Source organism: Lissotriton helveticus, chromosome 2_1, assembly GCF_964261635.1.
Source record: "Lissotriton helveticus chromosome 2_1, aLisHel1.1, whole genome shotgun sequence".
Classification (NCBI taxonomy): Eukaryota; Metazoa; Chordata; class Amphibia; order Caudata; family Salamandridae; genus Lissotriton; species Lissotriton helveticus.
Genome location: NC_136059.1, coordinates 1,037,934,914 through 1,037,948,499, shown reverse-complemented (window position 1 = coordinate 1,037,948,499; position 13,586 = coordinate 1,037,934,914). Strand labels below are relative to the sequence as shown.

General features: G+C 42.7%; 1 protein-coding gene across 19 annotated transcripts in view; it reads right to left on the bottom strand.

The window, feature by feature from the left end:
* The window catches only part of LOC144819585 (uncharacterized), a 211,414-nt gene that overhangs the window by 98,035 nt on the left and 99,793 nt on the right, over window positions 1–13,586 (bottom strand). For all 19 annotated transcript variants that reach the window (XR_013607460.1, XR_013607464.1, XR_013607463.1 and 16 more), the window contains one exon: window positions 6,185–6,306. The gene's annotated coding sequence lies outside the window, so the exon portion shown is untranslated. The remainder of the gene's footprint in view (window positions 1–6,184; window positions 6,307–13,586) is intronic.

The window sequence follows — 13,586 nt, the reverse complement described above, 5'->3', positions numbered from 1 at the left end:
CATTAATGTAGATGGTGAACAGCAAGGGGGCCAAGATACAGCCCTGCCTCACACCCCTTAGGGATCTAAAGAGAGCGGTACACCTACCTTCGTTAGTCACTCTTACACTCGAAAAAAGTTCTTGGTGCAAGGAGGACATAAAGGTGACCAAAGCTTCGTCTATGCCGATCTTCAACAAGATTGACCACAGCTTAGTCCTATTGACCAAGTCGAAGGCCGAGGAGAGGTCCATGAATGCGAGATATAAAGTCCCCTCCTTGGCTATGGTATATTTAGAGATTAACAGATGTAAATTAATGCACTGTTCGATGGTACCCTTTTTTTCTCTAAATCCATACTGAATTTCGGACAGTCCACCACAGTCCGCAACATTCGCCCTTAGCCTAGATAGGAGGACTCTGCCTAAGATTTTAACAGACGAAGCTAAAAGGGATATGGGCCTGTAACAGCCTGGGTTATCTCGTTGACCTTTTTTAAAAATTGGGACAATTGTGGAAATGTTCCATGAAGCAGGTACAGGACTTCCATTCACTGCATTAAACACGTTCGTAAGAACTTCAGCCCACAGTCTTGGGGAGTGCATAAAAAAGTCAGCGGGCACACCGTCAGGGCCAGGTGCCTTATGCTTTGTAGTGGACTTGATGGCTTTCTCCACCTCATCTCGGCTAAAAATAATAGAACAAATAGCTGATCTTGTCGGCAAAACGTCAGTAATTACATCAGCAGTATCCCCATAGACATTTTTAAAATGAGATAACCATTTTTCATCAGGAATAACGCAATCCATAATATCATTGTCGTCATCCGAGAAAAAAGGCTGTTTAATGATCTCCCAGAACTTTTTACTATTCTTCAGGACTGCCGCCGAAAGGAGATCTTCCCAGGCTTCATGTTTAATGATATCCTTTCGTTTTTTTAATGCTAGTTTGTAGGCTTTCCTGAGTCTAGTAATCTCATTATTATGCCTTGGGGTGTTTTTTAAAGCTGTCATTAATAATCTGTGTGCTTTGGAGCAAGCTGAGTCGAACCAGCGCTTGTTGCCTATAGTTGCGTTTTTGGTCTGTACCAAAAGATCCTGTGATACCTGCGTGCAGATAGCCTCAAAAGCCTCTACAATTTCTGGGCCCTGTACACCGGGATTTAGGCAAACCTCGACCCTACCCCTGATCTTTGGAAAGTTTTTGGCCAAAAATTTCTCTGGGACCACTTTAGCCCATTTCAGACATCTTCCTTGCCTGGTAGTCCTTAATGGATGGGAGATGGTTTCCAATGGGGATGGTCCAAAATTGCCTCCCCACGCCACTTTTAACACTACAGGATTATGATCACTATGGTGTGATTGTATGGTGGAGTAGACCATAACCTGTGTAAGGGTGCTTAGGGATACAAATATATAGTCTATAATGGTCCCCTGTGAGGTGCCAATAAAGGTTGGCTCTCTGGTTCCACCATCTGGTTCGTACAAGTCGAAATTGGCTAAAAAATCCTCTAATTCCTCTCCCTCAGGGGAATGTTCAAAATGAGTTTCCTCGGGCCCATCATCCCCGTCAGGGCTACTTCTCCTACAATTTTGGTTACACGGATGGATGTTAAAATCACCTAATAAAATATAATCTGTATCAAGCGATTTGTTCTGACTGACCGTAGTTAAAATCCTAGCCAAATCCTTGATGTTATGACCTCTATGCTCACTATTGCCTGAATTATAAAAATTGATAAAAATAGTCCTGCTAGTGCTTTTAATCGTTCTTTCGACCAACAGAATATTAGGGGAATCAGTATCGATTTGCCTCCATCTGCCCTTCAGGTCTAGTGAAAACAAGAATAAAAGACCACCTTTGGCCCTTCCCACACGGCTGTGGACCGCGGCTTTGGTAAAACTGATGAAACCGTCCCAGCACAAGCTGTCTGAGGTGTCCCACGTTTCTTGGAGGGCTATGATGTGATGGCCCAATACAAAGCTTGACCAGGATTTGTCCTCACGTTTACCATTTAGCCCCGCAATATTCCAGCTTACTAGCCTACACGATTCTCTAGGCGTCGCAGCGACTGGACCTAAGGCCGGCAAAGCATCCGGTTGTTGAACCATATCCTCTTTGCCCTGGCTTGTAGCCTCTATAAGTCAGTCACAGTCGTTTAATCCTGACAGGACCCCATATCTATTACCTATTGCCAGACCCCAATCAGGAGGGGTGGGCGCCTGACCCCATCCATTCACTACCGGGTTCCGAATGTACTGGGGGGTATTGGGTCGCATTAACGGATAATCATTCCCATATCTCGGCATAAACCCACTGCCCTGGCCTCTGTTAGCATAACCAGGGGTGTGTGGACCCCACCTATATGTGTTGTGCCAAAGTGGCCCAGGTGTTCTGGCCATTGGCCCATGCAGGAGGTTGGTTCGCCCTAACCCATGACTACTCAGGGGACGGGAATGGATATTATTAAATCGGGGCCTAGTTTCCCCGCCCCAATAAGCAGTTCTATCATTCCTTCTAGGCCTAGGAATATTAGTGAAGGTCGCCAACTGAGTCTCAGTATAAAAGAATTTCAGGGTAAGAGGGATAATAGAGCCGGTTCTGCGTTGCGGTGGAAGAATGTGTGCAAGAATATTGGGGAGTACTTCAGCGCTAGCAAAATTTAATATAACGCAATCCCCATTAAATTTCTTAGTCTTGCTCCCGATCCATGGGACCCTCCTTGCCGTGACAATATCGCCGGCTAACTGATCTGCCCCCTGGTCTGCCATACGCATGTTGTTAGTAAGCCAGTGTAAGGCTTTATCCTTAAGGCCTTGGGCAGATTCCCTTTGATCCTGGGATAGAGCAGGTACATTCGCCAAAACTAGGACTAATGGGGAGGCTTCCAGGATAAATTGAGATGAGTCATCCCCTGGGTACAAAGAGACGGGTGCCATAGGTTGAGCCATAGGTTGGGACATAGGGACCTCACTTAATACATCAATGGTAGGCACAGATGGTAGCGGTTGGCCATCCAAGATGGGCTGTTGTTGTAAATCCATAGTGCCAGAGGCGGCACCCGGATCTTCCTCTGTGGCAACCATGGGTTTACAAATTTCATTAACAAAGTTCTCTAGATCGTCTGCCAACTTACTTTGCAACCCTCCCATCTTTTTTATTTCAGTTGTCAATCTGTCGATCTTCCCAATAAGAGGTTTGATGATGGTTTGAATTTTTATATCTATCATGTCTGCTAGTCTGTTAAATAGATCATCATCAATGGTATGTCTACGCTCATCCTCGTCATCGCACTCCACATCAATCCCTTTGTGGGCAGGGGGTAAATTAGCCTTCTTCTTTCCTGCCTGTTTTCCCCCCCTTTTAGCTTGGGCTTTCCTGCAATTTCTCACGGGACGTGTAAAAGGGGGAGAAGATGAGGGAATCTCCACAACGGTATTTTGCTGCTGCTCTGGTTCTGGCACATTATTCAATGACTGGTCAGCTAACAAAACAGAATTTCCAACATCAGCTTCCAGATTGATTAAGTCAGCAACAGAGGTAGCGGTAGTGAGGTCGGGCAATGGGGTATCAATGGTAGGTGTACTTCGGTCAGGGCTTAGTGGGGGCATAATTGGTGATTGACTTAAGCCCAAAGATTCCCTTCTATCGTTGTTAATTTTTTTAACCACATGTACGAGAAAGGAATCAAGAGTTTTCAATGCAGCAGGGGCAACTGAGGCAACAGTTTTTTTAGACATTATTAACAAGACAAGAGATCTCAAGGTACACTAATAAAGATAAAAAATTAATAAAATCTAAAAAATTTCAGCAATCCGGCAAAGTTATGTCAATCCGTTACTCACGGGCCTTGCCTGTACCGTGGGATCAAATATTAACTATAAAATGTTAAGGGATGGGCCCTGCCCGGCCTCCTGCGGCCCCGGACGGCCACAGACGGTCCCGCCCTTGTCCCGGGCTTCTCCCGGCGCCCTCCCGCGCGCTCCCGCGCAGCCGAGATGATGGATTCCCTTTATAGAAGTGTGATTGGCGGTCGAGGGGGTGGGGCAGGCAGGGAGAGCAGCCCAGGTGAAGACGGGCGCGCGGGGGCTCCTGGTCCTTGGAGTCCCCCGCTGCAAGCTCGCAGCCCTGCCGGTTGTGACCTTCGCCAATCAGGAGCACCCCTTGAAGAACTTGAATGGCCGCTGCTGTCCGCGAAGCGGGACCCGCGGAGCGGGTCCGGCGAGGAGTAGCGGCAGCAGCAGCAAACACAGGAAATCTCCCGCTAGGGAGCTTCGGTCCGTTGGCAGCGGTTCGGTCGTTGAGGCAGGCAATCCACTGAAGGAAAAGCACGACGCTGCTTTAGCTGTGCTGGTTGGGGGTGGGGCCGGCAGGGAGAGCAGCCCAGTGAAGACGGGCGCGCGGGGGCTCCTGGTCCTTGGAGTCCCCCGCTGCAAGCTCGCAGCCCTGCCGGTTGTGACCTTCGCCAATCAGGAGCACCCCTTGAAGAACTTGAATGGCCGCTGCTGTCCGCGAAGCGGGACCCGCGGAGCGGGTCCGGCGAGGAGTAGCGGCAGCAGCAGCAAACACAGGAAATCTCCCGCTAGGGAGCTTCGGTCCGTTGGCAGCGGTTCGGTCGTTGAGGCAGGCAATCCTATAATGGGATCGTGACCACCAACCAAACCGATTCACTGCCAGGAAGGGCATCTTATAGTTGCCCCTTCCAAATACCAACATGGCATTAAATGTGCCAGTGCTTTGAAATCTGGTTGCAAAACCTTAAAAACCTACTTCCGAGTTTTGATGTAAAAGCCATTTACAAAAGGGAAGAAGTCAACATGAGACCCCCTCCTTCTTTGCAGATGTAAAAAAAACTGCACGGAGGAGTAGGCAGTGCTCGAGATTACCACTGCCAACTCTCCCAAAAACGTTTATAAAAAAAGTAACCCAATGATTTTAATCATGAATATAAGTAAAATGTGTATGCATTAATTAGGTCCTGCAATTAACAACTATTTACTTTACTAAATGAAGTAGTGCCAACGTCTCACTTTATATTGTTTTACAACTCTCTCCTGTGTATTTCTTTGTATGCGTTTCATTGTTTATTCTTGTTGTGAATTATATATGGATTTCTAGAGGAAGATGAAGTGGAAGTCATTGCTGCTGTAAATTAAGCTGTGGATCCAGCTTTCTGAGGAGTAACATGGAGGAATGGATGTGATTAAGCAAGATGAAACTTTGAAACTGGTAAAGAAATATTTGTTTAATGGATGGCCTCCAGCAACACCTTTGCCAGGTCAACTGCGATCCTTTTGACTAATGGCATATAAAATGATTGTATGAGAAAATATTTTAATGAGGAGTGATGAGTGTATTCCCCCAGAGGGTATGGCCAAGGTCGTTCTGATGAGCAGTCGCCAAGGAGACATGGACATGACTGAACTGTAGACTCTAATAAGAACATTTTTTCAGTACCCTGGAATGGACTGGAAAGCTGACAAATGAGGCCGATTTTGCAAAAGTTGTGCTGCTAGTGATCAAAATGGCAACACATGTTCATTACCAATGTTCCCTGTTTGATGGCCACAATATGCGTGAAGGAAATCCTATTTTGATATTATAAGACCATATCTTACCCACACTATTAGATGTATTCTAGTATTCATAGTTTGTCAATCTAATTGAAGTAAACATTTGTTGAAACCACTACAAATAAATCTGAATTGGAATTCTTGTTCTCCTTTTTCGCAAGGCCTCGAAAACCTGACTTTATTTAAGTTAGCTCTTCCGGTAAGTTGATACCTTGTGCTTTTCTAGTGTTGGGACACCTTCGGATAGCAATGGACCAAATAAAACCCCTGAATGGAATAGAATTGTTGAATGTGTTCAGTTAAGAAGAGTTTTTCTGCAACCCCAATCATGCACAATGGAGTTGAATCCAGGCACGGCCGGTGCAGGTAAGACCGATGGGGCGGAGCAGGGGGTGGGGTGGAAGTCAACAGATGACAGAATAGGGAAAATCAAATAAAAAATAAATAAAGTGGTAAGTGGTTTTCTTAATTCAGCCCTGCCACACCGGTCTTACCTGCACCGGCTGCACCTGATTGTATCCCTATCAGAAGGCAAGAAAGAGTTTTTGAACAAATAACCATCAAAAATGACACTGTAGCATTGTATGATACTCAATTCAATTTGATCATAAAGAAAATGTAAAGCTAGCTTACCTTTTTCTTGGATCAATATGATGAGAGAAAGACTATGAGCTTACAGAAACAGTTGCCATTCTGTCATTGGTACAACTCCGTTTTATCTTCTTAGAGGGGAAGTACCAGCTTTGCTAGTGTGTCTGTGGAGATTGAAAATGCAAATGGGTTGGAGCATAGAGGAACCATCTAGAGCTAAAAAAACAGGATTGTATAAAAATTAATTAAGGGCCAGATGTACTAACTACTGATCACAAAAACGGTTGCAATTTGTGACCAGTATGTTTGCAACCAGAATTGAATTTCCAAACCAAACTATGTACTAATGTACTACTAGGGCAGTTCATAACATTATGATTCAGACTGGCAGGGCCGGCTTTAGCACTGGTGACGCCCGGTGTGACAATCTTTCTTGGTTCCCCTCCCCATCCATGGCTTTCTCAGATTTCCTTACTATCTCTCATCAAAAGTGCCCCTCACTTCTCCATAGGCGCTCTTTCACATGCATTTCTCTTTTTTTAAAGCGCTGGTAAAGACTGCCTCTACAAATTCACTCAGCTGTAAACACAAAATACAAATCTGTTCTTTTCAGCAGGCATATTAACCCTCTACAATACTGTATGGTGAGTCAAAACTGCCCCTAGACAAAACTCCGATTTCTCTCTCTAGCAAGAACAATAAGCTCAAGTTATCTTGACATTTGTATTGCTGCCTGAAAGCTGGATGCCCAAGGAACTCTGCAGCAGGTACTTTTAAATATTAACACAGTAGTGCCCCACCCTGAGGTCAGTGCCCCCCTCCAAGTCAGCGACAGTGCGGCTGCACCAGTCACACTGCCCTAAAGCTGGCCCTGCAAACTGGGCCCTAATTTGACCTACAGCTTGAATGCGATAGGTCACAATTTGCGACTTACGCTGACTGGTGGCCATCAAAGGAACAGTGGCCTACTAGTTTCGGGAGATCACTATGTCTGTGATCATCTTTAAAAACAGTAAACTTTTAAAAAGAAACTGGTCTGCATTTAAATTGGGGATGCATTTTCTAAAACCTCTTTGAGAGGTGGTAGTGGTTTCCTGTACCACTACATACTCCTCAATAAACTTCTGTTTTACATTCACAAAGAGGAAAGGGTCTAGGAGGCCCCCCTTCACGTTTGTGCATGGTTCCCAACTATTGAGACTGTACTTTTTAAATGTGTTGTGTCTGAATTTCAGTTGCAAAACTTTGATGCATCTCATACCTATTCGGTTCAGTATGTGAATAGACACCTAAAACATGTCTCCTTCAAATATCAAATTGGTATTAAGTTTCAAACCCATTTTAATAGTCTAAGATTTTGCCATCTAAAATGGATTAGGTGGCATATGTATGACAGGGTTGTGTCAAGTCTGCACTATGCAGTGTGGTACATGCATATCACAAACATCTAAGTCTGACTTTTGAAGCCACGCAAAGCCACTTTGGGTGGCTCTGAGTGGCTTAAAAAATCTGGAGTAATGCAACGAAGCGCAAATCGCTGTGTTGCATTACTCTGCCCTGAGTAGACGTTCTGCAGCACACAAAGAAAGAGGAATATGCCTCCCAGGATTGTTTTTGTGCAAGAAGGTGCCCTTTCTTACCTTTCATATTTGAGTCTTAAACAGTCTTAGAAGGTCGTTGTCCATTGTGAAAACCTGCACATGACAGAAAAATCGGGGACAAGAGTCTGCCTTGTTAGGAGCAGGCTCCGGGAATGCACAACCGATTGATGGTGGAGTAAGATTATGATAATAATGGCCTTATGTTATATGGTGTCCAAATGTCAGATTGACCTATCTGTTATAGGAAGCCTCTAAACAGAGGAAGCATTGAGTGTGAACTTGAGTTTGAAATGGGAGAATGGGTGGGTTATTATATCACGCTAACGTGGTATGTGACGCAACTCACTCGTCTCTGAAGTGAGTATGTTTTGATCAGCCTGCGATTAGATGTACCACTGTTTCAGGGGGACATGATTTTTATTCTGTCATAAAGTATTTATTGGAATATTTTCAGAGTGTGGTTTCTTTTACATTAAAGAATAGGCAGTGGTGTGGATTTTCTATCGAAGGTAGTAAGTTGGCGGAGAAGGGGAGGAGCAAGAGATAAAATCAGGTGAATACAGTTGAGTAGGTGAAAGGAGTCTAATAGTGTAATTCTGATGTCCTGTTTGTGCATTGGGTCTAGGCAGTGACCCTTGAGTGTGCAGAGTACAAAATGCAGAGATCGCGGGAGCTGGTGAAGTCCATAGGTTCTCTAGTGGGCGTAAAAAGCATTGGCCCATCCAGATGTTGATGTCCCCAGGTAAAAACATCTATCTGGAGGTCAAGGAAAAGATAGGAGATTTTGAGGGTACTTGAGAAGGGTGGTAGCAGAAGATGGTTCCTACAGTAAAGTAAGCATAGGAGCTGGTATTGGAACCTATTATTTCAGCATTGCAGAATTAGAGTTATGCATTTTGGAGAAAGGCATGGAGCTTTTGCAAATGAAGGCTTAACCACCTCGTGTGCCTCTGTTTCAATGGAAGTAGGTAATGTTATAGCAAGGGTAAGATTAATTGGGATAGGATTTGGTTGCTGTTCATAGAAAGCCACAATGAATGGTGGAAAATATGTAAAAAACAGAGAATTGTTGGTCTGGAATTGACAAGGAGGAACAGGAATGTGTTGGCAGGTAATGTGAAATAGGAGTAGCAAGTATCAAGGAGACAGTGAGTGTAATAAGCACAATGACAGGACCCTTCTTTTTTTATCATGTGCTGGCCTGCAAGACTCGTTTTTCTTGTTCTACTAGACAGTGTGAAGTATTGTTTTTGTTATGAACGCTGCCATGTTAATTTGGATACAGTGCAGGCTGAATATCTATATTTGAATTGCAATGATGCATTTATCACCATACTTATTTTGTCTTGTTGGGACTTTATTGTCGCAAAATAAATGAACAAAAGATAAAATCAGTGATCAGATGCTATAAAAACTCAGGTATCTGACCAATATTCGGAGAGGGTTGAGGACTGAATTATAAAACCAAATGTCACACCACTTTGCTGTGACAAACCACACCCTATTGATTTGGGGTTGCTCCAGAGCCCCAATAAAGGTGCAGAGAAGTGGCCTTCAGTCCAGCACTGCTTATCATACACAGGCATGGCCTTTGATATGGAATAGCCAAAGAGCTATTTTTAGTGTGAGAAGGCATGCTGTGTGATCCATCTTAAGAAACTCGAATTATAGGTTTGCTATTGTATGCTTCTGCTACGTTTTAGCACAGAGCTTAGACATAGCCTAGACATAGTGATAGCTTGTTTGGATCCTAGGACCTTTCTAACCATGTTAAGAATGTCCTTCTTGTTTTCCCTGGCCACGTCATGCCTTACAGCATTACTTTTTGAATTTTGTGTGGTTACTGTTATATTTTATGCACCAGACTTGGGTTTTAGAAATATACATTTTAACGTTTTATTGTGTGTTTCTTAGTGCTATTTTGAGTGTGTAATTTATTTACAAAAGACGGTTTGGAGTTCTACTGTGTCCCTGAACTCATCCAGAAGGACTAATCTTGACCAGAAAACTCCTGCACAGTATTGCTTTGTGGGTTGTCTATGGGTTGCAGCCCAACTGGATGTCTAATTCATGTTAATGCTTTGAACAAAATCGTTGAACCAGGAGGTTAGAAGTCCGACCCTTGCAGCTCTGGGGGGACTCCTAGATGGTAAGATGAGTAGTTGCAGTTCTTTATCCCTCAAACACACCTTTAGTGCCAACCTCTTTCCAATGCTCAACAAAGATTCATTGTCCACCTGCCGAAATGTGCCTGAAATTATGTGTGGTAAAGCTTCCAATGCGAGAAGCCTTGTGATAATTCTAGGACCTGCATGTTTTCCACAGTTCTGGCCCCAGTAAATCATGATGGCAGGTAACTGGGATAAAATACACTGGTCAGTAACTTCCATCATGGTATCCCTCTCCTAATTTAGTGGCCATCTTGAAATGAAGGCTTCAGACATTTGTTTGACTACCTCACAATCATGCTACGCAGTTCTCTCTCAATAGCTGAAATTTTTACAGGGCATTGAAAAAGCACTGAAGCTATGCAAAATATTTGTAGCAAATGCATCCTCACCCATATGCCCACCCACACAGAATAACATATATACACAGCCACACCCACTTGCAATATACCTGACCCCATAAACTGATATATAACTCCAAGCCCTCAACTGCCAGCTGAAAGTTACATCATGCACATCCAGTTTCTCAAAGATAATACCTCCCTAATTCATGTAAAAAATCGAAGCACAAACTTTTATACAGTGTGAAAAGACAAAATTTGGGTGCACCAGAGAGGGATAAATGAAAACAAATACTCATCCTTTGTGTTTTCATTCTGCGCAGACCATTGTTCTAAATGTCACAACATACAGAACAATAACAGTTTAGAGAACATTAACAGAAGCGTCTGTATGATATGTTAAGTTATGTTATATGCCCTTTATATAGCGCAATCACCTTCAGGTCTCTAAGCGCTTCTAGAGAAAAGTGAGCAAGTCACTAGGGCAGAAATAAAATGGCAGCAGTGGTGGCAGAAATTACGCAGTTCTTAACACCTCTCTAAATAGGAACGTTTTAAAATGTTTCCTATAGGTGAGAAGAGCTGGTTCCCTGCATAGATACTCTGGCAAATCATTCCAGATTTGCGGGAGGAAAACAGAGAGCGCTCTACCCCCTTTGGATGTAGAGATGTACCTTGGGGGAGCTAAACGGCAGGCCTCAGATGATCGCAGAGTCCGGCCAGGAACAGATTTCTCCAAGCGATCTTTTATATACTTAGGTGCCTGACCGTAGATTGCCTTATGGGCAATACATAGAACCTTAAACTGCGCTCTCTGATTAATGGGAAGCCAGTGTAGTTTATATAACAGAGGGGCAGCGCGTGTCTTTCTAGGAAGTCTAAAAATTAGCCTGGCTGCATTGTTCTGCACCACCTGCAATCTCCTGATAAGTTTCTGGGGGAGGCCAATGTTAAGGGTATTCCCGTAATCCAGCCTGGAGATGACAGTGGTGGAGACAATTGACTGTTAAAGATGTTCACAGGAGAGGAGCAAGCATCCGTAACTGCCTGAGTAGTCCAATACAGGTTCCCACCACCATGGTAACCTGGCAGGACATAGAAAGTTCAGAGTCAATTTTCAACCCCAGGCTTTTTACAACCGGGACTGGTGCCGGGACTGCACCTAATTCCGGAGGCCAAAAGAGATCACACCAGGGACTATTACTTGTTGGAATGATGAGCAGTTCGGTCTTGTCAGGGTTTATTTTCAATGAATTGGCCGTCATCCAGTTTACTGTGAATCTGAGCAGCTTTTTGGCCGACTCCTGGGCCTGGCGGGAGTTACTAAGCCGGATAAGGAGTTGAGTATCGTTGGCGTAATTAAACACCTGACAGTCCATGTGAGTCAAAGTCTCCACAAGAGGTTGCAGATAGAGGAGTGGCGATAGTGCAGAACCCTGGGGTACACCACAGGCCAGGGAGCCCAAATCCAATGTCTGCTCACCCAGCTGAACCCTCTGAGTACGGTCAGACAGAAATTACTTTAGCCATTGGTATTCTTGCCCACTGATACCCAGATTGGTAAGACTGTTCAGCAGTATGTTATGGCTGACCGTATCGAAAGCCGCTGATAGATCTAATAAAATAAGGGCACTCGGCTGTCTATTGTCAGATTGTACAACACACCGCAAGACTTTCACACACAAACACACACATAAATATATGAAGTGCTTTTAGTCTTCCCTGCCTGTTTACAAACAGGGAAAAGGGTTTGGATGGAACGCATCACAACAGAAGATTGGTGTACTCAGGCACACACATGGACATGACCTCACCCTCTCTGACACAAATGTATTTACTTAAGATAGATGCATCAAACAGGGCTTCTTTAAGGAACAATGAAAGTAATGTATTTATATAACTGAACTTAGGAGACTTAAATAGTGCCCTACAAAATACATTTTAAATACCAAGGGAGAAGGTCTACTGGTTCCAGAGTTAAATTGAATGTTGTATTGTATTAACTTTGTGCACCATTTCCCTGTGGACTGTAAATTACTTGTGGTTGTGTTGGCCATCTACTTGCCACAGCCTGGCCTTCCTGCACATGACTTGCTCTATATTTGTCACCAAAATGGTTTTTTATCCTTCCCATTTCACTGTGACATCCTCACTTCCTTCCTGAAACAAGGTACCTCAGTCTGTAGCATCCCAGTGCTGATAAGTATTGTTGCTCTTCTTAAGTTTTGTGCTCTCCATTGTGATGATCGCCCATCTGGATGTTAATATTTAAGATGCCTTTTCCAAACTGAGAGAAACTGCAGTTATCAGGACATATCAGGCCAGGGACTTTGGGCAGGCAAGAGGTGGGGTGGAACAATACATAACATGAGAGGGTTGCTGTTTGGCAAGTGCATTTGCATCTCGTTCAAGGTAGCATGTCTCACCATCTCGAAAAGAAATGCCCCTCATAATTCATGATCAGAAGTGGTATTTATCTTCCTGACTGCAGCATTGTTTCTGTGCTTATGCAGTGTCTGGACAAAATATCGGGAGACAGAAATATCGGAAAAAATATTGTGATGCAAAAATATTGCTCTCAAGAATATCATCTTTTGGGTAAGTAATATCCTTTTAAAGAATATCATTTTTAATATTGTTTTCCGTAATTTGGTTTAAATATATTAGTTTTAATAATGGTTATGTGTTTTAGTTCATATATTAATTTTGTATTATGATTGTACAACTGTTATTAGTTTTTTTAAATGTTGCTTGTACATTTAATGGATTTAGAATTTTGTATTTAATTATGAATAGTAATTTATGGAATTGTAGTGTGTTGGGTTTGTAGGTGGATAGGTGTAGAAGCTAATTAACTAATTATTAATTATTACATAATTAAGAATTGGTAAGTAAAGATGTCATTGATATTATGTAAATTAGGTAATATTGATATATTTTAGTCATTTTTAGAAGTAGGTTTGCTTGGTTTATAGAGGTTTTGGGTGGGATGGTAATTAAATATTTAAGCAATAATTGATTAACAATTAATCATTAATTGAGCATTCATTATTTAATTGATTATTTCTTATGTAAATTGTTTAATACTTACATGTTTTATATTAGGCATGGATTGCTAGGGTTTTAGGGGTATAAGGTAGAGAATTAATAAAGTAATAATTCATTAACAATTAATTATTCAGATAATTAATTATTTTATTGAATATTAATTATTTAAATTTCTTAATTGATTTTTTAGTTTTTTAATACATATATATATACTCTTTCATGTTGGTTAACAATGTTTATATTAAGAGTTTAATATGTTTTCTAAATTAATAGGGTTATTCATATA